The sequence below is a fragment of the Pholcus phalangioides genome, unplaced genomic scaffold (genome assembly GCF_987345545.1).
Source record: "Pholcus phalangioides strain wild (caught in Gottingen) unplaced genomic scaffold, Ppha-v1.0 ptg000015l_1, whole genome shotgun sequence".
Taxonomy (NCBI): domain Eukaryota; kingdom Metazoa; phylum Arthropoda; class Arachnida; order Araneae; family Pholcidae; genus Pholcus; species Pholcus phalangioides.
Window position 1 is genome coordinate 37,715,130 of NW_028301608.1, and position 26,625 is coordinate 37,741,754.

Genomic DNA, 26,625 nt, shown 5'->3' on the forward strand with positions numbered 1-26,625 from the left:
GGTTGCACGATAACAGATATTATCGGGGTTTCGCGATGGAAAGGCCGATAGTTTAAACAAGGCGTACAGTGGAATGAAACACGCTCTTAAAAAGAATCGTTTCGCGGCAAGCAGGACCAAAATTTTTTGGCGTCCTTTCCGAAATTCCGGGCATACTGAAGCAAAATTCGCTATTTGGCGCAGAAAAATACGAAAATGCAGTATTGCAGCAGGATAACGCAAGATGTTAATTTTGGCGCAGTGTGGCGCAATTGGCGCAGAGTTCCCACCCCTGCGTACGAGCAACAAATTTGGATGGTCTCTATTTGACGTATCGACGTTAAATCTGGTGTGGTTCATCTAGTAACCTCGTCTTAATCCAACCACACATTATTCGTTGGGAAAAAAAAGGAAGAAGGGAAACTTATGGCCGCTGTGGTGGTCGAGTGGTTATAGTGACGGACTCGCGATGCGAGAATCCGGGTTCGAACCCCACAGTGGTGGTCGGATGAAGTTGGTTTTCTGTGGTTCCCAACTTCAAGGCGAAAATGCGAGCCGATCTCCCCGTTAAAAAGTCTCGCCACAGAGAGCAGCAGTCCTACAACGATAAATCATTCAATCATAACACTTCACTCATAGTTAGAAAAACTGGTGGCAGATGGCAGCACTACACATAACAAGCATTACAGAGAAACAAAAAAAACTTCACGTCAGGTTTCACTACACGTACACGCACATTCCCGCATGTACCGATTCGTTGGGGGTTCCGGGGGGGTGTAGCAGTAGTAGGTAGGGCCTCCAAAAAATGGCTCGGGGATCCATGATGTTCTTAAGTCAGCCACCTCGTTGGGCAGTTTGCCTGTTGTGGCGTTGTATTTGTATAAAAGAGAGAGAAAAAAATAAATAAATAAAATAATTAAAAAATAAATAGAAAGGAAAATACACAGTACAGGTAAGTAGATAAGAAAAAACTAAGAATACGCTAGATTTCCCTCACCCATGTGTTCACTTTCGCTCTTACATGCGAATATTAGTAGAAAGATACATTATATGTGAGAGAAAAAATCACTAACAGGAGTATAGAAAGCACGGTGAAAAAAAATACAACTTCGGTTCATAGGGTTTAATAAAGCTTTGCGGTGATGAAGAGAAGTAAAAAACACAGAGAACTGGATTGAATTTGTTCCACTGGCGTTCGGACGCAATATTACTTCCGCGATCAAAAATGGGTTGAGATTTCGGTATTGAAGAAAATTTTCACATGCACATTATACGCCCTTGTGAACTAACAATACGATATTTTTCCTGAAAAGAGCGAAATTTTCAGATTATGTTACATATTGTTACATGCAAATATTAGAAGAAAGATACAATATAAGTGAGGGAAAAAATCACTAACAGGAGTATAGAAAACACGGTGAAGAATGGCAACAGAAAATTACGGTACTAAGATTTTACCAGAAGATTACACAAACTAGACAAGCATTTCATATAAAATTTTGCAATATTTTTTCATGGGGGGGAATGTTCGAAGGACTCAAAATTTTATGGTCAATTCTAAAATTGAAGTGAAATATGAAAATATATCTACAAAAAAAGAAATTTAGCTGTGATAGTTTCACACTCCCACACAACGATAATTGTGGGGAGGGGGGGGTTTAATATTAAAATTTTTATAGGACCCTCAAAATAAATAAAATGTGGGAATCTCTTTATTTTGTATCGAAATCCCCAAATCCCCAAATGAATGTTCAGATAGTCGTGAAAAAATACTAATTAAGGATAATTGAAATCAAGAATTTTAATTATCCTTAATTATTCTTTTTTCACGACTATCTGAATATTCATTAAAATATTTGGGGATTTCCATACCTCGACGACGTTTCATTTGAAATAACAATGGGATTTTCTTCGTGATATACAGAGTAATTATCGGGCAAAAATTTCATTTTGGGGAGAAAGTATAAAATTTTGATTTTCACGTATCCATGGATTTTAATATTCGAAGAGTGAAACTATCACAGCTAAATTTGCTCCTTTTTCTTTGTTGATATTTTTTCCAAATGTTACTCTGATTTTGAGATCAACCGTTTGTAAAATTTTTCATTTCTTTTTTTGGACACTTCTTGAAACATTTTATATACAATAAAACCTACATGTAATGATACTCTGCGGATCAAGAAAAAATAGAAAATAGATGTTTCGTCCCTAATACATTTCACCCTTGACCGTATGAATGACCAAGTAAGTGATTGACTGTGTGCGTGACCGTATAAGCGACCATATAGGTAGTTGAGTGACCATAAGTACGAATTATTGACTACATGAGTGACCAAGGTTGTGATCGCATGAGTGACCAATGGAAAAACCGTATAAGTGACCAATGGAAAAACCGTATAAGTGACCAATGGAAAAACCGTATAAGTGACCAATGGAAAAACCGTATAAGTGACCAATGGAAAAACCGTATAAGTGACCAATGGAAAAACCGTATAAGTGACCAATGGAAAAACCGTATAAGTGACCAATGGAAAAACCGTATAAGTGACCAATGGAAAAACCGTATAAGTGACCAATGGAAAAACCGTATAAGTGACCAATGGAAAAACCGTATAAGTGACCACACTCACTTGGCCTCTCACTCATACAATCACCCACCCATTCCCTTCTTCACTCATACAGTCACTCACTCGGTTACTCACGCACTCACTTGGTCACTCATCTAGTCACGCACTTGGTCACAAACTTGATCACTCATCTAGTCACGCACTTGGTCACTAACTTGATCACTAATGCGGTCATTAACTTGATCACTCATCTAGTCACGCACTTGGTCACTAACTTGATCACTAATGCGGTCATTAACTTGATCACTCATCTAGTCACGCACTTGGTCACTAACTTGATCACTCATCTAGTCACGCACTTGGTCACTAACTTGATCACTCATCTAGTCACGCACTTGGTCACTAACTTGATCACTAATGCGGTCATTAACTTGATCACTCATCTAGTCACGCACTTGGTCACTAACTTGATCACTCATCTAGTCACGCACTTGGTCACTAACTTGATCACTAATACGGTCATTAACTTGATCACTCATATGGTCACTAACCCACTCACACGGTCAAGGCAGGTGAAACAGCCGGGCGAAATTTCCTTAAACCGGAAAAATATCGCTATGCAGGGGATTATGGTTACATTGAGAGGCGACATTATCATCATGCGATATGAATGAATTTATGCTATTCTTGGCATCTCTTCGAAGCTGATATTGTTAGTATCAAGAAAATGTGCTTATGAGTATTAATCAACCACAAAAAATGTAATTAAATTGAGATGAGCAAAATTCAATTCAAATTAATTTTTATATTTCAATAACTATGCAGCCCCTTGCAACGTGAATGACGTTAGAGTTTAACACGTATTTGGATACTTTCCTTAGGGGAAGTATGCCTTTATAATGATCAACGATTCGTCAGTAAAATACGGTGCGTGCTGTTAACTATGCACCCTGTATATTAATGTATATTCATATTAATATAGGATGGGTGAGAAATGCTAGTCACAGTTAAAAAATTAATGCAAAATCACCAATAAAAAAAGTACGAGTTGCAACCAAAAATACTTATAAAGGCGTCGAGTTTTATTTCTTTCAAATGATTAATTTTATAAAGGTCAAAATTTCACTCACAGATGGCACTGCATCTCCAAAACTTGATGCAACATAAAACGTGACACACACAGTGCATAATTGACGTTCATTGTGATTTTGCGTTACATAAAACTGTAACATTTACATATGAGCATCCTTTCACTCCTTTAGATCTAGCCGGAGCTGAAAAGGGCGTTCACATTAATTTTTTTTAGTTTGAGGTGATGCATCTTGCATATACATAATAAACATTAATTATGCACTGTTTGTTCAACACCTTCTAGAGGTCTCTGCTTTAGAAGGTATTGGTTTGTTTCACATCTTACGCTGCGTCGTTTATTGAGTTGCAGCGCCATCTGTGAGTACAATTTCAACCTTTTTTTTAAATCATTTATTTGATAAAAAGCTCGACGAACCCACACACACACATTGTACCACCATATTGATTTTTTTTTCTTGATCATAAATATACATTACAACCAATTATTGTGATAAAAATGAAATCACATCGCATATTACGGCCAGCATCGATGATGATGATGGTGAGGGATGGATGGATGGATGGATGAGGGGGGGGGGGTTGAATGATCCTTATTCGCTGTCAACCACTTTAAATAAAAATATAAAATATTCTTAATGACATCTTATTCCGTGTGGCAAAAACGAGTAAAACCTTTTGTTAGTGTGTCGGCACCTGAACTAACATTCGCCCTGCTGATAAGTCCTATGTAGAGCCACTTTAGTGATCACTAAATGTTCCGCGAATCCTTCAAGTGATCTGGAAATGTTTCCGGGCCACTCGAGTATTCTGGAAATGTGTAGCAGTCCACTAAATTGCTCTGGAACTCTGTACAGCGCGTCACTCATTCGTAATAACTCCGCGGATCACTTGAGTAATCTGGGGATATGCTGCGGATAAGTAGTGTAATTTACGAATTTGTCGCCTGGGTAACTTGAATGATATAGAACAGCACTGCGGGCCGCTTAAGTGCTCTGAAACTCTGTCACATGACACTTAAGGGATCTCTAAATGCGCCACGAACCACTTAAGTGTACTGGAACTGTGTCGCGGGTCATTCAAGTGATCTATAAATGTGTATCAGGCCTTTCAAGTAATCTCAAAATGTGCCACGGGCCGCTTAAGCTATCTGTAAATGTGCCGCCTGTTTCATTATTACAAGATTAAATTCAGGGTGGCGGGCCATATCGGATAACCCGGGGGCTTCCCATTTGACCAGTGGGCCATGAGAAATTTTCGGTTCTTAGCCTTTCAAATAGCACTGAAATTTACGGAAATTTATTATAACAACAAATAAAGACATTTTATTTCGAAATTTTAGTTGTTTTAAAACGTTTTTTTTTGCATAAAAAAATAAAAATTTGATCGTCTGGGGAGGGCCTGTGCGACCCCCCCCCACACCCTCACGTACGTCTCTTATCACAATAAGCGTTAATAGGTGGGGGGAAGATGTGCTGACAAGGAGGGTAGGGGGCTCAAAAATGGCTAAAAATCTGCGGACATAATATTTGAACGGCCCCCAAAAAATTGATCCTAACGAAAATCGAATCTGATTTTGCAACGTTAATAATTTCAATATTTTAAACTATAGCAATATTTATTATTTCCTCTGAGAAGTGGGGGGGGGGACAGGCTAAATTCCAAGTAAAATATTTGGTCACCACTCAAGAGAGTTGAAGAGTAGATGAAGAGAAAGAGGACAAAAACAAAAAAATGTTGACGGGGCAGAAAAGCAGGAAAATTTGTGTAACATGTCACTTACGATTAATTAACAGCCCGCAATTGATGTCAGGTTTAATTTTCCCAAAAAGCGATGTCCTCGCAGCGAAAGTGGCAGGAATTTAATTTCCGTGCGACGGGAAGTCTGTGGAAGTGGGTCACTCTCTCAACTCGGTGCTTCTCATCTTGTGCCACTTGCCCACGATTTAACGACGACCTATCTCTTTCCACGGATTAACCAGTAGTCGTAGTTGTAGTAGAAGCCGATTATTTTTCACTCGGTAACAAGATTTTCTCTCTCGCGTAAATTCGAGGGTATTCTTTTTTTTTCTTTTCTGTCCATGAACCGTGTTTACTTGGATTCGTGATTATTTTCTTTTTTTTTCTGCCGATGTAGGTATTATAAGTTTGTTAATCTAAATAGTTTTAGCATTTAGCTACCAATTTTAAGGTGCGTGGTAGATGAGTTGTTTCTAGTGCAGTCCACGCTGTTTATGTGATAACAGTGGGACTTGGGAGTTTCTGGAGTTTCTGATAGCAATAAGAGATGATCATTACATCGAAAGAAAATCCCGTTCGTGAATACAGTGACCGTATATCTCGTTTGGTTGAACTTGACGTATGGGAGCAATTCAAGTATTACGTAAGCATCGATGGGGGGGGGGGGGGTTCGAATTTTCTGACCGTTTGATGACAGGGTGGGGGAAGGCAGTCTGACTGACGCTTGCGTCATCAACCACCAACCAACATCAATTGAATATTTCATATTTTTAAAGCTTTTTGGGAAATATCAATTGGGGGATATTAGTTCAGGTGCCCACAAACGAGGGGAAATGTTTTTCTCACTCTTCGCACTCCTAGTAAGGTGCCGTTAATGGTATGAAGAAAACCCCTAGTTTGTGGGAACTTGAACTGACATTCATTCAACTAATAAATCCTCGAAAGACCTCCTTCTCTAGTAGACCTCTCAGACCCTCCTCATGTCCTGTGTCACTTATAAGGGAAGGGATATGATACAAAGCGTGTTATAGATCCTTTAAGAAAATCTCTAGGAAAAATAAATTCGAAAACTGGAAGAAACTGATCAAGAACTGACGGAAGGGACCTCTTTTTCGGACATACGCTTATCTTCACCATAAGAAGACCTTTGCGAAAGCAGCTACTTACGTACATGGATCACAGCTAATATTACGGACCGATTACGACATTGGGAGTGGGGTGTGTGGGGAGTTTTGGCTGTGGTTGTCCAACAGATATGTATTTTTCAGAAACAAACACCACGCTAGTTACACAGGCAATACATTCCGGTGTGTGTCAATGCGTTACAAATTCCTCAGTGTTTACGAGTTGTATGTGCGCGTGTCAGAAAATTGCATTTCAAATTGCTTTGATCCCATCGAATGATTTTTATATATTAATAATATATAATTATATAACAATAAACCATCGAATGATTTCTATCTTACTCCATTCATTTTTCATTCTAATCATTATTTATTCAAATAAAACATTTCTGCAGATAAAATAGTTTCTATTAATCTGTTTAAATAATTTCTAATGATCGATTGAAATTACTTCTATTCTACTTAAAAGTTCCTTATACTGAATTTTTTCTTGAGTGAAATGGCGAAAACAAAAATTCGATCTAAATGAGAAAAAGACACACGGCATAGTTAGTTGTACTTCACTTGAGTTGGGATTCGTGTGAACTTTCGCCGTAGCGAATGCTATCTACAGCTGGTTGAAGGGGACCAAATGATATTTATTACAAGAACGATTTGGCCCGGTGTCAACCAACTAGAGCATAGCATCAATTCTTGAGGAAGGAGAAACACTAACTGGACTCCCGTGGCTGGAATTCAATTTAGATGTCTCCTCATTGTCCAACTGGATATGTCTGAGTTTCCGTCGCTCCTAAAATCAAGAAAACCATCAATATAATTTCTACTTATCTTTAAGGACAAAAACATAACGTTTACCACGCAAGCAAATAAATAAATTGATATTAGTTTATATGAATATAGATAAATTAGATTAATCCTTGCTGTAGACCCTTTTTCATTCAAAAATATTCTTTTAATGTTTTTATTTTTTCATTCCAATGTACGCCATCCTGGTTCCGACTGGCAGTTATTTTAAAAATAAATACATAGTAGAAAACCAGACCAGAATCAAATTCTTGCCCCCATGCACAGCCCTAAGTGCTGATTGATGGTGGGATTATAGACGGGCTTAGGAAGGTGTATTTAATGTACGTCAGTAAGTGTTTGTTGTTCATGAGAAACTATTATAGGAAAATGCTTCACGTTCTAAAAAACAAATTCGGACATTGGATTTGTGTCCACAAAACTTTCAAGGAAGCTGTCCTGTTCTTAGTACAAAATCTTGCTAATTGGTGGCAATTGTGGAAAGAAAATACCAATTGGCGGTAACATTAAATAAGCTTGACAATTGTAGGAGCGACGTATTACTTTTTGCACATTATGTACATAATCACCGATAACTAGGAAAAACAAAATTTATTAAACTTATAAAAATGGCTGGTAACTATGCATAACAGCAGGTGATTATGCATAATAGCCGGTGATTATGCATAATAGCCGGTGATTATGCATAATGACTGGATTTATGAAATTCCTGGAACATATACATCGGGTGTGTCTCAGTTGGGAAGAATTATTGTGGAGGTGGGGGGTTTTTTTTTGATAGAACGTGGCGCCATCTATTGTGTAAGTGGTAGGAAACAACTTCATCAAGGATGCGCGTGCAGGTGTCCTCCTTTCTCAGTTTTCGAATATCGTAACCCTAAATAAGGAATATAAACCCAAGACAATCCAGTTCACAAAAGACGGTATAAATCTTCATTACACTGCTTTGAATTTCCTGAGGAATATTTCACCCAATGCTTCTCATTTTTCCCGAATCAAAGGAACAGAAAATTTCAGAAACAATTTGACGGGCCTCTTACTTGCACACAATACGGTAGTTCCAATCTTTTACTTGAATCCGTGAAAATAATATAATGATTAATAATATTTGTGGTACATATTCGAATAGTTTTCATTCAACTGCAATTAAAGTATGCAAATCTACCATCAGACCACCTGTTTCGTCATTGCGGACCGTAGGTTCAGAGATGCTGCTCTAAATTGCATTTACTCAAACAATGGTGGAGAAGAGTGACTCCCCTAATATTTACTGGATTTAAAAATCCATGTGATTTAATATTTATTTTAATTAATTATTTTTAACATTTTCTGAGAAATTCTTAAATGCTCAAAGAACTTTTAGAAACAGTCAAATCTTTAGGGACTGCCATTCAAGTTTCTCTCTTTACAGAGACAATCTTCAAGACATGCGAATGATGCTGATAGTAGTGAACACTTCGAGCTCACTAGCATCCTGGGCTGCAGGGGGTAACCTTACGACAATGCCAAAAAAGATTTCCGCGTTATATAGTGGGTCTGGTAATTGATATTTCAAACAGTTTCGATTCTGCCAGACAGGAGACTATCCTTCAACTTACTGTACGTAGTTTGAGTTACTGATGCCGTTCATCATTTTCTATATCGTTTGCTTAACATATTTTTTATAGTGCTTTCTTTCTTTCTTTTTTTTTTCTTTTAAACCGAGCACAACTTCAGTCTATCGTCATAGGCAATTTACCACCGAATGAGTTGTGCCGGAAGTGTGAATGTGTCTATGTAACAGTCTGAGTGCATATATAGTTTTGTGTCTGATTTTTTTCAGTGCTGCCATCTACATTGAAATGAGTGAAGTGCAATGATTGAATATTTGTACCGTTTGTAGGTCTGTTGCTATCTGTGGCGATAGTTTTTAACAGTGAGATCGGCTCGCATTTGCGCCTCGAAGTTGGAAAACAACAGAAAACATATTAATGCTGCTCAGTTTTATCTGAAACAATAAAAAGTTGAGTTTACAGTCAGAAAGTGACGAATGCATCACCAAACCTCAAATACATGAGTTCATCGATAACGTCGGTAAATGGCGGGCAGAATCATAACTTTGAGGCGTGATTATGAGTAGGTCTTCCATTTGAAAAAGTTGCAGAGAGCAAGCAGGCAGACCCGCAACACACTACTTCGATAACATGAAAACTCAAGCATTTATCATCTTCAATTAAAAATAAGGGAGACAGGTGGCAACACCGTCAAGAAGCCAAGAACACGAAACAAGCGCAACTTTGATAACATACATGCGTTAGGACCACGCATATACACACAACATTTTCCTTCATGCTCCGATTCGTTAGAAATTCCGCAAAGCAATGCAAATACGGTCGATTAGTGGTCAAATTGACAAAAACCGGACGACGCCGTAAATAAAGTTTGTGCCCGTCCTACAAATCTGCTATTGGTTTCTTTTTTTTAATACCAAGTGTTTTCCATAAATCACTTTCTAAAAAACCATCAGTCTGTTCTAGAACACCCGTATTGTCTCAGTTTTGATAACAACAATCCCAGTGATATAAGCTATAACCATGAATGGCGAACGTCACGAGAGGATGTGAATCCACTATTCTATGGTTTATCTCGTATCGAATCTATCCATTTATACTGAGCTTAAAAGAGAGATAGATGTATTGCAGACAGAAACCCGACTCAGAGAGCCAATAACTTTGAAACCGATCCTTTCACCCGCTGAAGGATGACTGAAAGAAGGCTGGGTGGGGAACTTCCATCATGATGAAATACGTAACCCTATACTAACGTCAGAATTTCCTATTAAGTGGTAGTTTCCTTTTCAAGGATTTGCTATCGATAAATATTAAGGATGACAGCTGGAATAATATAGCACCTAGCAATAGAAGAATATTATATACGTATATCTCCGTCGAGATGAAAGAATCCTAGCAGCGAGAGACAAAAGTGTTCTTCGGAATTTCCAAAGATTTCTATTTCAGGTAAAAAGGGATATCCAAGAGAAAAATGCTTTTTTTCCTCCCTTTCTTGCTATTTCCTATTTTGCTAAAGCTTTAGAGCACTTAGATGATCCTAACTTCTCGTGTTTCGTAAGATAATGGTATCTTACGGCGCTCTCTACGTGCGAGAAGATAAGATCCTCTCAATCTATAGATATGTATTTTTCTACATAGGATGTATTTATAGATAATGAAAAAATAACAAATTATTTGATTTATGAATTACTGAAATTTCTCTAAATTTGTGAAAATAAAATTTTCGTACATTTGTAACTAAACTTTCTGTTCGCTTGTAATTAAAATTTTAGTACATTTTTTATTGATTTTTTTTCTATATTAATTAGTATAATGTTTTAAAATCCCCATATCCTTGTATAAGCCGAACACCCCATCCTCTCCCTTCGGTTGTAATAAAGTGATTTTTCTCCTCAAACTGACCAACATATAAGTCGACCCCTTAATATAGGAACAGATATTTGAACAAAAAGCTTGGCTTATACGCGATACTCGTCTTATATGCGGTAAATTGGAATCGTTTTATGTGTTATTGAATTTTTGTCTGTAAATGTTTGAAATTTTTGTCTGAATATTTGCTCATTTTTGTGCATTTATAATTCTAATTTTTTTTAAATTTATGATTCCAATGTTTTTTAAATTTATGATTCTAATTTTTTTTAAATTTATGATTCTAATTTTTTTTTAAATTTATGATTCCAATGTTTTTTAAATTTATGATTCCAATGTTTTTTAAATTTATGATTCTAATTTTTTTTAAATTTATGATTCTAATTTTTTTTTAAATTTATGATTCCAATGTTTTTTAAATTTATGATTCCAATGTTTTTTAAATTTATGATTCTAATTTTTTTTTAATTTATGATTCTAATTTTTTTTTAAATTTATTATTCTAGTTTTTATTATTTCTGTGGTGTTTGGTCACAACATGACATCTCTAAAAAAACGCTTTTTGATTTAGTAGTAAGTCTTGCTAATTATAACTAATAAGAAGTGAGGTAAATGCACAAATACATGCGTACAGCTAAACAACATGCTGGTGTATGATATTTTCATTTGTATTTGTGTGTATGCTTTACTTTTGATTTTTAAATGACAATGAAAATGCTCATATCTTAAAAACTGATTTTGGAGTTATCATGTTCTGATCAAACACCACAAATTTATGATTCTATTTTTTCATTTATTTGTTATCTAATTTCTGTATATTTATAATTCAGATCTTTCTATATTTAGTATGGAAATTTGTGTTACGGAGTTATTGTGACTTTTGTGAATGTTTTCCTACTATTTTGTTAAAGGTGTTCAAAAGTCCATACTCGTCCTTTAAAGACTTACTATATGTAACATTTTAACACATCAATAACAAGTAGTTGAAATTTATTCTCATTATAATAATCAATAATATATATCATACGGTCTCTATGTATCGTCAAATTTAATTACTATTTTAATAAGTATTTCCAAATAATACATAATGAATTACATTTATCTCATTATTTGCGATATACAAATTAAATTTCACTTATTAATATTTTTTTAGATAATTCTGACAAATCTCATCTTTCCTTATTTTTTCATTTTTTATTTCATAAATTTTTTCCCCTGGATACGGTTTTTCTCTTAAGTGCTTTCTTTTCCCCTTTTCCGTTTATGCAATAATCGTATTTACATAAAAGGGAAGCATGAAAAAAAAAATTATTAATCTTCTTTAATATGTGATTACATTCCACTTAACTTAATTATTTTTAATTATTGTTAATCTTGGAAGGAAGAGGAAAAATGTATCTCTCATACTAGATTATTATCCTTTATTTCATTACCAAAGACAGAAACTATTTCAAATATAAAAAAAAAATTTCGCGTCACTTTGAAAATAAATATTTTTTAATGCTTGAACATTTCTTATTTGTTGTTGCGTCCTCCATGAAATACCTCAAATGATATGGCTAGAAGGAGGAGGAGGATATGGTTATCAATCGTTATTACCAAAAACCTCGAATTCCGATGTGATCACATTAAGCGGTGTACACTGTAGTGGGAATAATTTGCTGACCGGGCAAAGATAAATAGGGGAAAAAAATTTCGGACCTGCGAAATAGATAAATTAATCGGAGGAATACTTTGTGGTCCTCCAAAAGATGAGAAATAGGAAATATAATTTGCGAATCGTCTGACGGCAAAAACTGAAGTAAAAACAAAAAAAATTTAGAGACAGTTTTTTTTTTAAATCTTATGAACCTACTACAAACACATATGCTAAGGCGAAAGTATTTGTGGACCAGCAGAGAAAATTCCCACGGACTAGCGGATGAAGAACACTGATTTTTCTGATGACGTAGCCAGGGGCCAAGCCAGCTTTAAACAAGAAAAAATTTCTGCGATTCATATCAATGATACCTTTTGAGTCATAATGTCAAAGAAATATTTATAAAGCCAGGTTTTCCTAGAAGCAGGTTTCTACAGTTAGTGCAGCGTGAATACTCTGATTGGTAAAAAAAAAAAACCTGAATCTCAAGTTTTTAACTAATCAGCATTTTCACGCTGCACACGGCGCAGAAATTCTACTCCTAGGAAAACCCGGCTTAATAGAAATATAAGCCACTCAGCATCGTTTCAAATTCTCGTCTAGAAATCGAATCTCGAGATAAGCTTGGTGATACGAAAGTTACAAGGGGAATTTTCAAGACAAACAGATAACCTTGACATTAATAGCGAAGTGTACCTTTTTTAGTTGCACTTCTCGAAAATAAATTCAAAAAAGCAATAAAAAGAGACATAAGAACAGGAAGGAACAGGAGACATTTTCGGGATCGGTGCTTGGGAACAAAAACATCAACAGAACGGTTTTTTAGTTAGTCTGTTGTCGACTTGATCTTCTCCATCTTACTGTTTATCTTTTTCGTGAGAGGAAAGAGAAGTCAGCTAACCGCCACAGGAGTAAGTGCATTTGAAAAGTTCTCGTTTTATTTTAACTAGATCTTACAAGATCTCCAAGTGCAAAACGCATGATTCAAGCAGCTCTTGCAGCATTACTGTCTATAAATAGTGGATGGGATGGGAGAACCCGCGAGACACACTGGTTCGTTCGCATACGTGTATTCTGACAGTAATCTCCACGAGCAAAGCATAGTTCTTTCTTTCTTCTTCTACTACCTCTAGCGATACCTAAAAGCCGCGTGTGTGTGTGTGTATTCTTATTTTATTTATTTTTTTATTTTCCGATTTTTCTTTCGACCTGCTTTGGGTAGATGACGAACCAACTAAGAGCCCCGGAGCTGCACTTGAAAGTTGAGACACGAGACTGATATGGAATAGGAGGAAAGCTCTCTCTCCTTGATCTTCTTCTACTCTGGTGTATGTGAAGTGCCTCTTCTTGCTTCTTCTTACTCGAGGCATTTCCATGCACCGCGAGGCGATCTAAATAATAATCTCTCTCTTTTTTTCCCCCTCTCGTGAATATCTTACTCCACTTCCTTAAAAACTTTCATGTCTGCCAGTGGTGACATCGCTATACACGTGACTGGCAGACGCGAGTTTCGGATAACACGCGACTGGATTCATACGCGAAATTATCGCCGTTCCCGTGATACCTCTCAGATGAGCGAAGCAGCTGAAAAATTTGCCATGTATGCTTTTTTATATATATGCTTTCATATTATATATATAATAAAGTATTATATATATATAATAAATGTAATATGATGATAACAATGATCCGTGATAATATATTCCTTTCTTTCGCAATTTTTATTAATTTTTGAGTCAGGCAAGGGAATTTGCACAGTTTCCATCATACCATATTTAGAAAGCAAACGGGGTATTTAATACACAATACACGCTACTATCTTTCTCAAAAAACTTAACAAAACGGCGTCACTGAAACGACGAGCTAAACGAGTATAAGAATATGGGGAGTAATTATAAATGCTTCTGGTTATGTACGGGGCCATATGGTCAGCCGAATAATGGCACTTGAACTATATCCTTCCATTTTTGTTCAACATGCGCATTAAAATTTAATTATAAGTGTTTTCATGAGATGCCTTTATCATTAAGGTACTTGCCTGGTCAATCGAATTTTCCTGGTTTCTGAATTTGACAAGTTCTTTCCGGACCATTCTATCCTGAACAACCTTATGTACAGGGCCCTGTACATAAGGTTTTTGTTTGAGGATCGACAGAAAGTATATAAATAAGAGAAAAATAAATAGCAAAAGTAATTTGCGAACCGGAAAAATAGGAGGAAGAATTGAATTGTGTATATAGAACTAATTTGCAGACTATTAAAAAATAAATAGGAGAAATAAGTTCCGAACCGGTGAAAAAGTAAACGAAGGAAAGAAACTTTCACCCAGCAGTGCGTAGAACTGCTGACGGCTAAGAGAAAGAAATAAAAACTTCATAGATATACGGTGTGATATTTAAAATTAAATAATGCCTATATGAAATTGGCGAAACATTTGCGGAACCGCTAAAGATATTCTCACGGACGGGAACAGGTCCGTGGACCAGCGGTCGAACAACTTTGATATATACAGATAACCTTAGCAAAAAGAAAAATTTTTTTAAATAAAATTTCACACATATCCTTTATCCAGCCACATAGACTCTGACATAAATACATGAAATGAATATTTTCCGTTACCAGAGTTGACAAATCACTTCAACTGTATAAACATGGAAGTGACATTCTCTAGAGTCGAGATAAACACACATACACACAAAAATGATATTAAAATTTCATTTCAACAAAAATGAATGAAATTTGATTAAAAATAAAAGTTGTCTAGAACTTTACTCTAGAAATTTTTTTCGTGAAGCAACATGAAATATTTTACATTATCCCTCTCGTATCTGCAGTATTTCATATCTGATCACATCGTAAAACCCACAGAAATATCATAATAAAAAATTTCATTGTATAGAGTTTTCAATCTTTCCCCTCCCCAAAAAAAATATCGATCATTTCAAGATTATGGAACCGTTTATAAGTCATAAAATTCTGGGCTGATCGTGTCTCAAAGTTTATATCGAAGGCTCACTATACTAAAAATATCATGTAGTATTATTCTTACAGAAAATAGATAGTGAAAATAGTCTACAGTAGAGATTTTTGTTCTAGTCGGAAACACGGAAAATATACTCGGGGATGACTATATTTTCTTTCGTGTTTAGGGGAAAAATAATACTACTCATACATGTGTCTTCTTTAATACATCATAAATTCTTTTAAGGTTTATTCTTATATAAAGATAGAACGCGAGTGCTTGTAAATGTACAGGGTGATTCAGAAAAGATGGGAAAAACTTTAAGAGGTTATAGTACACACCGATACAAACACTTGTCTTCAAAGAATGCATGGTCCAACATGCAATTGCAACGCGCTAGCGCGTTTCGAAACGGTCGCTCCGCAAACGTTAAAACGGCATTCCTGCTGAAATTTATCAGGAGAAAAAGAACACCACAGCATGCAAATGAAACCTGGCGAAGAAGAAGAAACCGCATGCAAATATGCGTCACAGTGAATGAAAAGCGTAGACGCCAGCCCTCTGTGAAGTTATTCCAGCGTGCAACCGTTCTAACAGTTCTGACATACGGGATAATGACATACTTTCGTAATGCTGAAAAAAGCAGACAGGCATAAATGAAATGCATGTGTGCTTTTTCAGTATTACTAAATTGCGCCATTATTCCGTACGTTACAACTGTTAGAACGGTTGCACGCTGGTATAACTTCACAGAGCTATCATTCGCACCTTTTATGCACTGTGACGCAGATTTAAAAACGGTTTCTTCTTCTGCCCCAGGTTACATACGCATGCACGGTGTTCTTTTTCATCTCGATAAATTTCAACGGGAATGTCGTTTTAAAGTTTGCGAGTGGCCACATCGAAACGCTCTATCGCGTATGCGTTTCATGTTAGTCCATGCATTCTTTAATGGCAATTGTTTGCATTGGTGTGTACTTTCACCTCTTAAATTTTTTCCCATATTTGCTAAATCCCCCTGTAGATGAGAAGTACTCAAAAAATAATAGTAATACAGGGAGCAGAAAATAAATTTAACTGTATACACAATTCGGCAGTTCAAAAATAATTATTTTGACAGATATAGCAGCAAAAAAAAAAAAACCATTTTCTTCCAATTTCACATTCTAATCCCCATCCAAATACAGACTGACATAAACTTTGGAAATAAATATTTCCCGTTTCCAAAGAATTGAGAAATCTCAAGTCTCACTTCCCCTGAATGAACATGAAAGTGACGTTGTCTTGAGGTAAAGTTAATAAACACACGCGCACAAAAATAATTCAAATTTCATTTCAATAAAAAATTAACGAAATTAACTATGCACAGCGCTTTTTGTTTTGCTTTATATATTCTTGCATGAGTTATACTTGAAAATTTATTTCATGATTGAAAAAAAAATTTACATATAATATTGATCACACTAATAAGTGATAAATAATAATAACATAAATTAGGAACATTCATTCTGTGACCCTAAAGGACTCGGGTGTCCATCCATCATGTCTATAAGAATAGTCTATTACCTATTAGTCAAGTGGTTACTTTTTCCAAAAACAGTTGACATGGTTTTAAGGTTTTTTATAGAATTTATATTATTTTTTAAAATGTAAGATAACACAATTTTTTAGTTAATAGCCATATATAATAGTCATATGTACACATTTGCATTTTATCTTATTAAAAAATTTTGTTATCTTACATTAAAAAAATAATATAAATTCTATAAAACCCTAACCATAAGTCAACTAGCTTTTGAAAAACGTAACCACTTAACTAATAGATAATAGACTATTCTTATAGACCTTCTGGAAGGACACCCCCCCTAGTCCCTTGGGGTTACAGAGTGAATGTTCCTAATTTATGTGTATTTTAATGCATGTATGTGTTTTCGTTCTATGTTACTGTTTTTGTCTTTTTGTACCGATTTGTCATGATGTTGTCACAATAAAAAAAAAGAAATTTGACAAAAAAGAAACACGGTTTCGAATTTCACTATACATTTTTTTTCCATGAAGCAACATAAAATATTTCATATTATCTCTCACGTATCTACAGCGTTTCATATCAGATCCCATCAAAGAAAATTCTAAATAATCCCACAAAAATTTCACAATAAAAAAGTTTATTCCTATACAAAGAAAGCATGCGAGTACTTGTAAATATGGATGAGAAGTACTCGAGAGAAAAATACAGGGTGTTTCAAAAAGAATCACCCGATTTGAAATGTGTATATTACAAAAAATATCGAACGTAGACACTTAAGAGTAATTTTATATTACATGGCTAATCATAAAGTTTTTTTACAAACCGAATTAAAGGTGCTCAATATTTCTACCTTGGGATGCACGGCATATGTCTATACGGTAGTCAAATTCGTCCCAAATTTTTGCGAGCATGTTTGCATCCACTGCTGCTGTTATACGTACCTTCAGTTCGGCTAATGTAGCTGGAAGGGGAGGCACATAAACGTAATCTTTTATAAACCCCCACAAGAAGAAATCGCACATTGTGAGATCCGGCGATCTTGGAGGCCAGTGATGTTTAACTGAATCGCAGATTCCCGTACAGCCGATTCATCGTTTAGGAATGCGATTGTTCGAAAGTTCTCGAACGTCCAAGCTCCAGTGTGGTGGTGCCACGTCCTGCTGGAAAATGAAGTCATCCGAATCGGTTTCTAACTGTGGAAAAAGCCAATCTTGACGAACACTGAAGTGGAGGCCGAAGGACGAGCGCTAGCGCTACCTGTTGGCAATTGCGTGAAACTCGAGATTTCCCTTTTTCTACCTATACATTATTCAATTAAAACGGATTAAAAGTTGAATAGTTATGATTTTTTTTAAATCGGATAATTCTTTTTCTAACACCCTGTACTCATTCATTAGAAAATAGCCACTACGCAACGATTACTCCTTTTTCAGCATTGATGCAAAGTAGCCCTAGCTTACGGTACGGTTTTCATTCATCGTCTATATGTAGCTCTGCTAGTGCTTCCAGCACCATCTGTCGACAACACAACACGACAGTTTCGTGAATAAATTTTGTGTCCTGTCCCACACCAATTTGTTGTTGTTTTTTTAACACTTGCTTTTCATAAATAACTAAAACCCATCAGTTCATTCCGGGACACTCGTATTGTCTCAGTTTTGACAACAGCACAATCCCAGTTATAACCATGGTCGGCAAACATCACGAGGGGATGTGAATCCACTAGTTATGGTTCATTACGTATCGAATTTATTCATTTACTACTGAACATGAAAGCGATTCATGTATTCCACTCAGAGAACCAATAACTTTGAGACCGATCACTAAACTTCACTACAGAGATTTTTCCACGAAGCAACATGAAATATTTTACATTATCCCTCTCGTATCTATTTCATATCAGACGCCATCGTAAAATTTCAGAATGACCTCACAAAATATCATAATAAAAAAATTCATTTGTGTAAAGTTCCCAATCATTTCCCTAAAAATACAAGGGGGAAAAAGAAAAAAATATCGATCATTTCATCGATTACGAACGCGTTTATAAGTTATAAAATTTCTGGACTGATCGTGTAAATTTATAGGCTCACTATATCGAAAATATCATTCACTATTATTCCTATAGAAAATAAGTAGTGAAAATAGTCTGCAGTGTAGAGATTTTTTGTTCCAGTCAGAAACGCGGAATATAGTCGAGGATTACAATATTTTCTTTCGTGTTTAGGGGGAGAAATAAAACTACTCACGTGTCTTCTTTAAGACATCAGAAATTCTTTTAAGGTTTATTCTTATATAAAGATAGAATACGAGTACTTGTAAATATGGATGAGAAGTACTCAAGAAAAATATTCGGAGAAACGATTTACAAAGTATTTTCTTTTTTCTCCCTTGTTTTTGCAGCATAAAAATCTCCGACACAACGAGCGAAAGTCTCACGATACAACAACTACCAATTTATTTTATCGTATACGAACACACTGTAGAGTCAACAGACATCTTTCATAAATCATAATTTCATAGGAGAAAAAAAAAATGACGCCGAATAGGAGAGAAAGCGAAGAAGAAGATCCAGGATATATTTTGCTGCTGCTTTTCTTCTCTCCCGACCTATAAACAGTAGGAAAATAAAAGAAGAGATCCGAAAATAAGAGAGGAAAGTATAGAATTTCCATCTTAATCCCACGGTCATAATCCGATTACGCTTCAGACTTCCACGACGGTCCAAGAAGGGGTAATAGGATTAGATGAAAGTGCTTTAAGCTTAAGACGTTTGAAAATCTTGAGTGTAATGTATAGCACTCGACTACATATATATATATATATACATACACAGAGAGAGACGCTCTCTCTTATATTCTCATAGTTTTTTTTATATTTTCTTGTCAAAAGGAAGGAAGCTATTTCCGTCAAAACATCTTAATCTTTGCTCTTGTATTTCAGTTACTCCTCCCCCCCCCCACACGTCATTAATGGCTGAGAGATAAACACAAGAAAAATATGTAAATTTCTTAATTACAATATTTATGTATATATATTTTATATCTACTTATCTTTGAATAGAAGTAAATCCTCACATGGATGACACTGTTTTGGTATCCTATTGAGATTCTTGCTGTTTGGAATAGTTTTTATACATAATTATGTTTCCATTTTTTTAAATGCAAACACAAATGTAAAGCCCACAACAGGGAAATTACCACGGGAGGAGATACGGAGTGGTATGCCCCCACCAGCGTCAATGACGGAACTGACTTATCTAATGAATGTGCACATGTATGAATTTACATCATAATTATCATGCCCCCCCCCCCGTTTCCATTCCATTGTTATGCCCCCGACTAGCCTTTCATGTCAATCTCTGCCTATGAAAATTGCCCAACAAGGTGGTTAGGAAAAGATGGTTATAAAAAATAGATGTCAAATAATTATAATCCAAGTGCAGTAACGCAATTATAAGCATATGCGTATCACGAAAGAGAAAAATAATAATTAATATTGTATAATGCACTGCCCATTAGAAAAATTATGATTCTCTTATCGAAGTATGGATAGCTTCTCGATATATCCCACTATGTCTATCGTATTTCTACTCAAACGTACCGATTGTGTTGCAATTTCTTCACAGCTCAAGCCTTGCGTGCCAACAAGAGCACTCTAACCGCTAACCAAGTCTTTGTCCCTCTGAAGGTATGGTCTCCAAAACCTTACTGCATGCTCCAGTCCAGGACGAACTAAGTATCGGAAAAGCGGAAGAATAACTTTAGGAAAACGCGAACAGATCTTTTTTAAGAATAAAACCGAGCTCTTTTTTGACCACCACTGCATTATGTTCAGAAAACCTAAGCCGCTCGTCAATGAAAGTTCCCAAATCGGTGACCCTTGTTGCGACCGGGATAGTAATACCATTCAACTCGAAAGTGAAACGTGGGCTGTTTCAACCAAAATGAGCGACCACGCACTTAACCCACACTGAAAGCCATGCACGCTCCATTCTTAGCCCGATCATATACAAGTTCGTCTGAAACATGTGACTATTGCTTGGATTCCCGACTACCCCTATTAGCTTCACGTCATTTGCGAATTCGCTAAAAATCCCGTCGACACCCTGATCGAGTATATCGATAAAAAGTGAAAAAAATATGGGTACAAGGACACTTCCTGAAAACTAACTGTGTTTTACATTCGTATGTGCATGTCACATTATACAGAGGGCATAGCTAATTCCCTTTGACGCAAAGTAATGGCAAACCGTTGATCTTAGTGGCATAATCCAATTAGAAAAAGTGCATTTTCATAATGGCAGATACGTCATTCATGTTGCAATGGGTTGTACAGTAAAAAAATTAACAAAAAAAACCTTTTTTACATGGACACCCTGTGCTCAAAAATCCAAAAGAAAAGAAAGTTGCTGCCCTGTCTCACCTGAAACCAACAAGAAAAACGTTTTTAAGGGCTGTATTCGCTGAGAAATATTAGAATTCCAAACTTTCGTTCGGCAAAGATATATTTTATGACCACTCTGGGTATACAGGGTATATTCATGAAAATACATTTGATTTTTTCCCCCTTATTTAATCCACGAGATTCGTGCTCTTGAGGGAATTCAGAATATATCTCGAAGCCTAACATTGTTCGAACACTTTTTTTTAAAGCACATCAGAACCAACCTAGAAATCTAACAGGGAAAACGGCATAAGAAAGAGTGAGGATGTAGACTTCCACAAACTCTTCTGGGTTTGTTCTGCCAGAAGAAGATTCTACTCAGTACATCGTAAAAAGTATACGGACAAGTACAACATCCACCTCTACCAATGCATTTATTTAAGGAGAAGACTTCGATGTGAACTAGAACAGGACTACGAATAGAAAAATAAAAGGACAAAGCCAGAGGGGTACACTAGAGGAACCTCTCCTTCCCAACAAAGTCATCCGGGAATTGCTTGCAGCCATCAACATAAGTGCTGTCTTTTAGAGTCGCCTTTTTCACTGTGGTAGTGACGTTGTTGGCGGTGGTATTCGCTCGAACATCAGATGGAACACAAGATAAGTATGTACCTGGAAAACGCACAAGTACACGGAGATAGAGAAGAAAAGCGTACGTACCGGATATATCAAATTTAAAGCATGTATTTCTTGCATCGTTCCTTGTACCGAGGATCTGTGTTTGACATCACTTCAGCAGAAGCAGCTCTAAGAGCATTTCTGTAAGTGTTTCCTCCTGTTTCTTTCTTCCATTTTTAAGGTTTTTACATCCGCGAACTTTGTTTTATTCAAATATTCAAATATATATGCATTAAATATGAGTGCGTTATTTCCGTTTACTCTATTTTTACCGGGGTTTTCCCGGTGTTTGCTCGTGCATGTGATTTAAATATTTTCGAATAAAAATAACGATGTCGGATATTATGATAGTTTTACTCTGTAAGAGCCCGATGTTATGTGTGATTAAATACAGTAGTGATAAGGGGTACAACAGCTGAACCGTACATGCACCTCGTACACATTGCTTCACGGAATTTCTAACGATTTGGTACTTGCCTGAATGCGTGTTCTGAGTGTATGTGTGGCCCTAATGTATTTATAGTATGTTGTCAGAATTTTTATTGTATTGCGTTCTTTCTGGTGCTGCCATCTGTCTACCATATTTTGAAGTAAATATGGTAAATGCTTTAATATTCGTGTTATGAAAGTATCGTGTTGAGGGTTTTTGCCAGCTCTCCGCTGAGAGACTACTTTAAAAGGTAGAGCGGCTCGCATTCAAGTGACGAGAACTGCAGAAAAGTACACGTACATCATTTAGCACTGCGCATTACATCAGTATTGCGTTAACGGTTTTAGGTAGACGGTTTAGAGAGACAAAATAATTAGTATCAGCAGGATGTGTTCGCCCAGTCCATTCGTCACACCATGGTCATTTTTATTTACTCTCACGGCCTCAGCATGCACCATCCCTTTCTCACCGCAGAGGCTCATGTTCTCGATGTGATGTCTTTCACTACAACCAGCAGCGGTGTTTGGCCACCGTAGAGAGCGACCAAAGACCGCTGCTGCTGATCATGCCGTAAGACATTACAACATCTGCATTGTGTGAAAAAAGAACAACCGTTCCAGAATGTGGAGTGTAGATGTTGAATTTTCGCACTATATTTCCAGTTCACGTGTGTCAACGCAAACAATCAATATTCTAGACAAATTTTACTGGACTGAAAATAGGGTGAGAATTACAACACTCACCGTATTGGAGAGATAGATGGCTTTTTCTCAGCCCAAGATATCAAGGAAACATTTATTTCCTGGATATAATGCTGAGGTAATCTCGGAAAAGAAAGTCAACTTGTCTCCGCCGGGGCTCGAACCCAGGCCCTCTTGCATACCGGGCAAGCATGCTACCATCTACACCACTGGAGACACGACCCTGCCTTCCTTATTTCACGCACTGTGGAATGAGGCACTGAAGTAGTCATTGGTAGTCTCTCTTAACTTCAGGAAACGGCCCCCAGGTGCCCAGTATGCAAGAGGGCTTGGGTTCGAGTCTCGGCGGAGACAAGATGACTTTCCTTTCCGAGTTCACCTCAGGATAATATCCAGAAAATAAATGTTTCCTCGACTCACCCTATTGTCCGGAGCTGCAACTTTTGATTCTAAGAACTTTCACTTGCACACCCACCCGCCTGCCAGGAAGGAAAAAAAACAGCGCATCTGGACTTACGGACGGAGGTTAGAATCAGACACTATGGAAAAAACATTGTGAATGATGAAGGGGCTGGAGAGAATAATAATAAACATGCGTTTAACCCTTTGAGGGGCACAGCAGAAATCACTAAACGCCTTCAAAATTCCATATCTTTTATAATGAAGAATGTTTCCCCAGGTGCAAATTCAGAAACATAGTAATAAAAAAATGTCTGCCGCTTAGGTGGTTAAACGCATGCGTGGAATCTCAAGAAAAAGGTTGCTTTGAAGATCGTTTTTTGACATCAAAACCGGATTGAAAGTAAATCATTCATATTTTAAGTAGGTGAGTAGCTTCAAATCAAGAAACTTGACATACTTGTCATTTGGCGATAAATCGTCAGAAATTGTCTGTTGAGCATACGCATGCTTAGTGTTTTTGTTAGACGCTGGTAAGGATCTATTGTTCATAAAGGGCTGTCTTAAGAGTATCGTACGCGCCCGGTCACTGATTTTTTTGAGCCCCCGCCCCTTGCTAGATAAACCTGCATAACAGTTTACATATTAGAAGATAAAACCAGATTTCCTATCATGACCCCCTCCTTGAGGAAGCTGGGCCGTGCCAGTGTGTGCCCATTTGTTAAACCATTGCCCAAACCGATAACGAACTGTTTATTTAATCATCAGAGGAATCATCACGGTTTCATTTGACCAACCCTGATATTTGCCATAGGCCAGTATTACATTATAGAAGTATAAAAGTTGTTTTTAAAGATTTGTTATAAAACTTTCAGTCGAATTTCTTTCATAAAATGTCTTTTAAAGACAATAAATTGACCCTATCACCCTGCATGAAAGATTTATAAAATATTTTTAAAGTTTTGGTCCATTTAAGTTCATTTCTGTTGTTATCGGTGGAAGCTATGGTTACCAGTATTTTTACCAGTTGCTGTAGCGAATTCATCATTTATGTTCTTTATAATGGCTTCTATTTTAATCCTTACAGTGTCAATCCCGAGATATCTCGGGTTCTTAACACCCTCTCAAAACGCCAACCCCGAGCTCAGATACCCGTTGTAAGTTTTCTTCTCCTGATAACATGTTTTCCTTCCTCCAGTCCTGCAAATCAACTGCCAGTGGGCGGACTCAGCGAGTCAGCTTCAATTCGAAGTCTGATAACAGAAGGGGGAGTGAAAGGATGTTTTTGTTTTCTATTCGAGGTTGTATACGACTATGCTTACAGAGATAATAAATAACAGAGAGAAAAAGATAAAAACTACAGTTTTTCCCAACCCTTTTCTTATTTTGTGTTTGGGGGCATTTATCAGCGCACGAGATTGGAAAAAATATTCTTCTTGAAAATAGGTGGCAATTTCTATAAGGTTTAGCGATTTCCATTGTGGCAGTTATATTGATGATCAAAAAAAATTTTTTAACCGCTTAAAGGAATCAAGAACAGGAAGGAAAAGAAGTGTTTTGTATATGACCATGTATTTTGTGTATGACTCATGGACGAATTAAAATCTCTGATATTCATATATTAAGATATTTGTAGCTCCCACTGACCACCTATCACTCATTTTTTAGTTATTTGATCAAACCCTCAAAGTATGTATGTGGTCTTCAGCGGTAAACTACAGGATAGAAAGTGCATCAACTTACATCTTCTGTCAAGTATTGGATCAAAAGCCTATCTTTGATTAAAAAAAAACTTTGACAAAGCTCGTTTTTTGTCAAAGTTGCCCATTACACTGCCATATATTTCTTTGTTTAACTTGTTTTATAAAATCTTTGTCAAAGAACTTTTACATTGTAAGACTGGCCGTAGACACAATATCGTGTCTTGACTGTTAATTGCGTTACTGCTACTGAAATCCATTTATCGGATAAACCGATCATGCCAATTAATGTCATGATCGATTTTTTTCCCCCTACGATTACGAACATGCATTTTTAATCATCAATAAACGTCATCCACGTCCCTAATACTCGACAGGAAAATCGAATGTTTTCACGTTTATTAGAGATGCAAAGCTTTGGACCCCCCCCCCCCATCCCACTATTGTTACATGCATAGTAACTGTTTTCTCGCTTCTCGCGATTGGATATGGTGCCGCCCATTTCCATTTCATTGAACACAGACACATTCATTATGTTTCCCTTACGTTTTCATTATTATCGTCATCCGTATTGCAATCTCTCTCATCCACCTCCACGCATACTTCGTATGACGCTTCATCTATATAATGCGAGCGCCGACGTGCTGTAGAGACTAGTAATAATGGGGGGTAATCTGACGCTGTGGAATAATGGAAACTCTGAAATAACATATACAAGTTTGACGTGGATACACTTGCGCATGGTACAAAAGGGGTCGCCTCGTACGTTACGCCGGAGCGTCCATTCAAAGATGGCCGGTTATATCGAGCTAATGTAGCGAGTTGTCTGTCGTCGTGTTATGAATGGCACCGAGAGCTCCCCCCCCCCCCCCCCAATCCCATTCTCGCTCATTGTGTAGTGGTCCGGTATTTCTAAGGATATATGGTATATGCTGTACCAACTTATACAATTTTAGAGAGTTAGTTTCTCTTATTTTCTTCCAATTCAGTAACGTTAATTTTTTTAGAATGATTCCGGAATAGCATAAAAGTATCTATATTTCAGCACATTGAAATTTGTGATTTTCTTACTTGAACGCTATCCATCTACCTACATAATACAGGTTATCTCAAATTGTCCGCACAGTGGATACCTCTGCAACCGTTGAATTTCGAAACATACTTTCAGTACCAAACATTTTTGTTCAAATGATAAGCTGTCAGGCCCGTGAAAAGCCTCGAATAAACGGAGACCCGAGCCAAATGCCCTCTCCTCCTGGAAAATTTCCCTTATTTGGCATAAAAAGCCTTTCAAAGAACGGCCCCTAAAAAAATGTCTGCCCCCGGGGCACCGTGAAGGTACGTTACGGCCCTCCGTGCGGTTACTCAAAATGTCAAATTTTCCAAAGGATTATATGCATAAAGTAGAAATTGTAACTTTTTATGTAGACCCTGCGCTGAAATTTCCAATTAGTAAAATTCAAATGCGGCTATGAGAAGT

At 36.7% G+C, this 26,625-nt stretch overlaps 1 non-coding gene across 1 annotated transcript; it reads right to left on the reverse strand.

The window, feature by feature from the left end:
- Nucleotides 1-23,189: 23,189 nt before the first annotated feature.
- Nucleotides 23,190-23,263, reverse strand: TRNAT-GGU (transfer RNA threonine (anticodon GGU)). Its single transcript has one exon. It is a non-coding gene; the product is annotated as a tRNA-Thr (tRNA).
- Nucleotides 23,264-26,625: the final 3,362 nt, after the last annotated feature.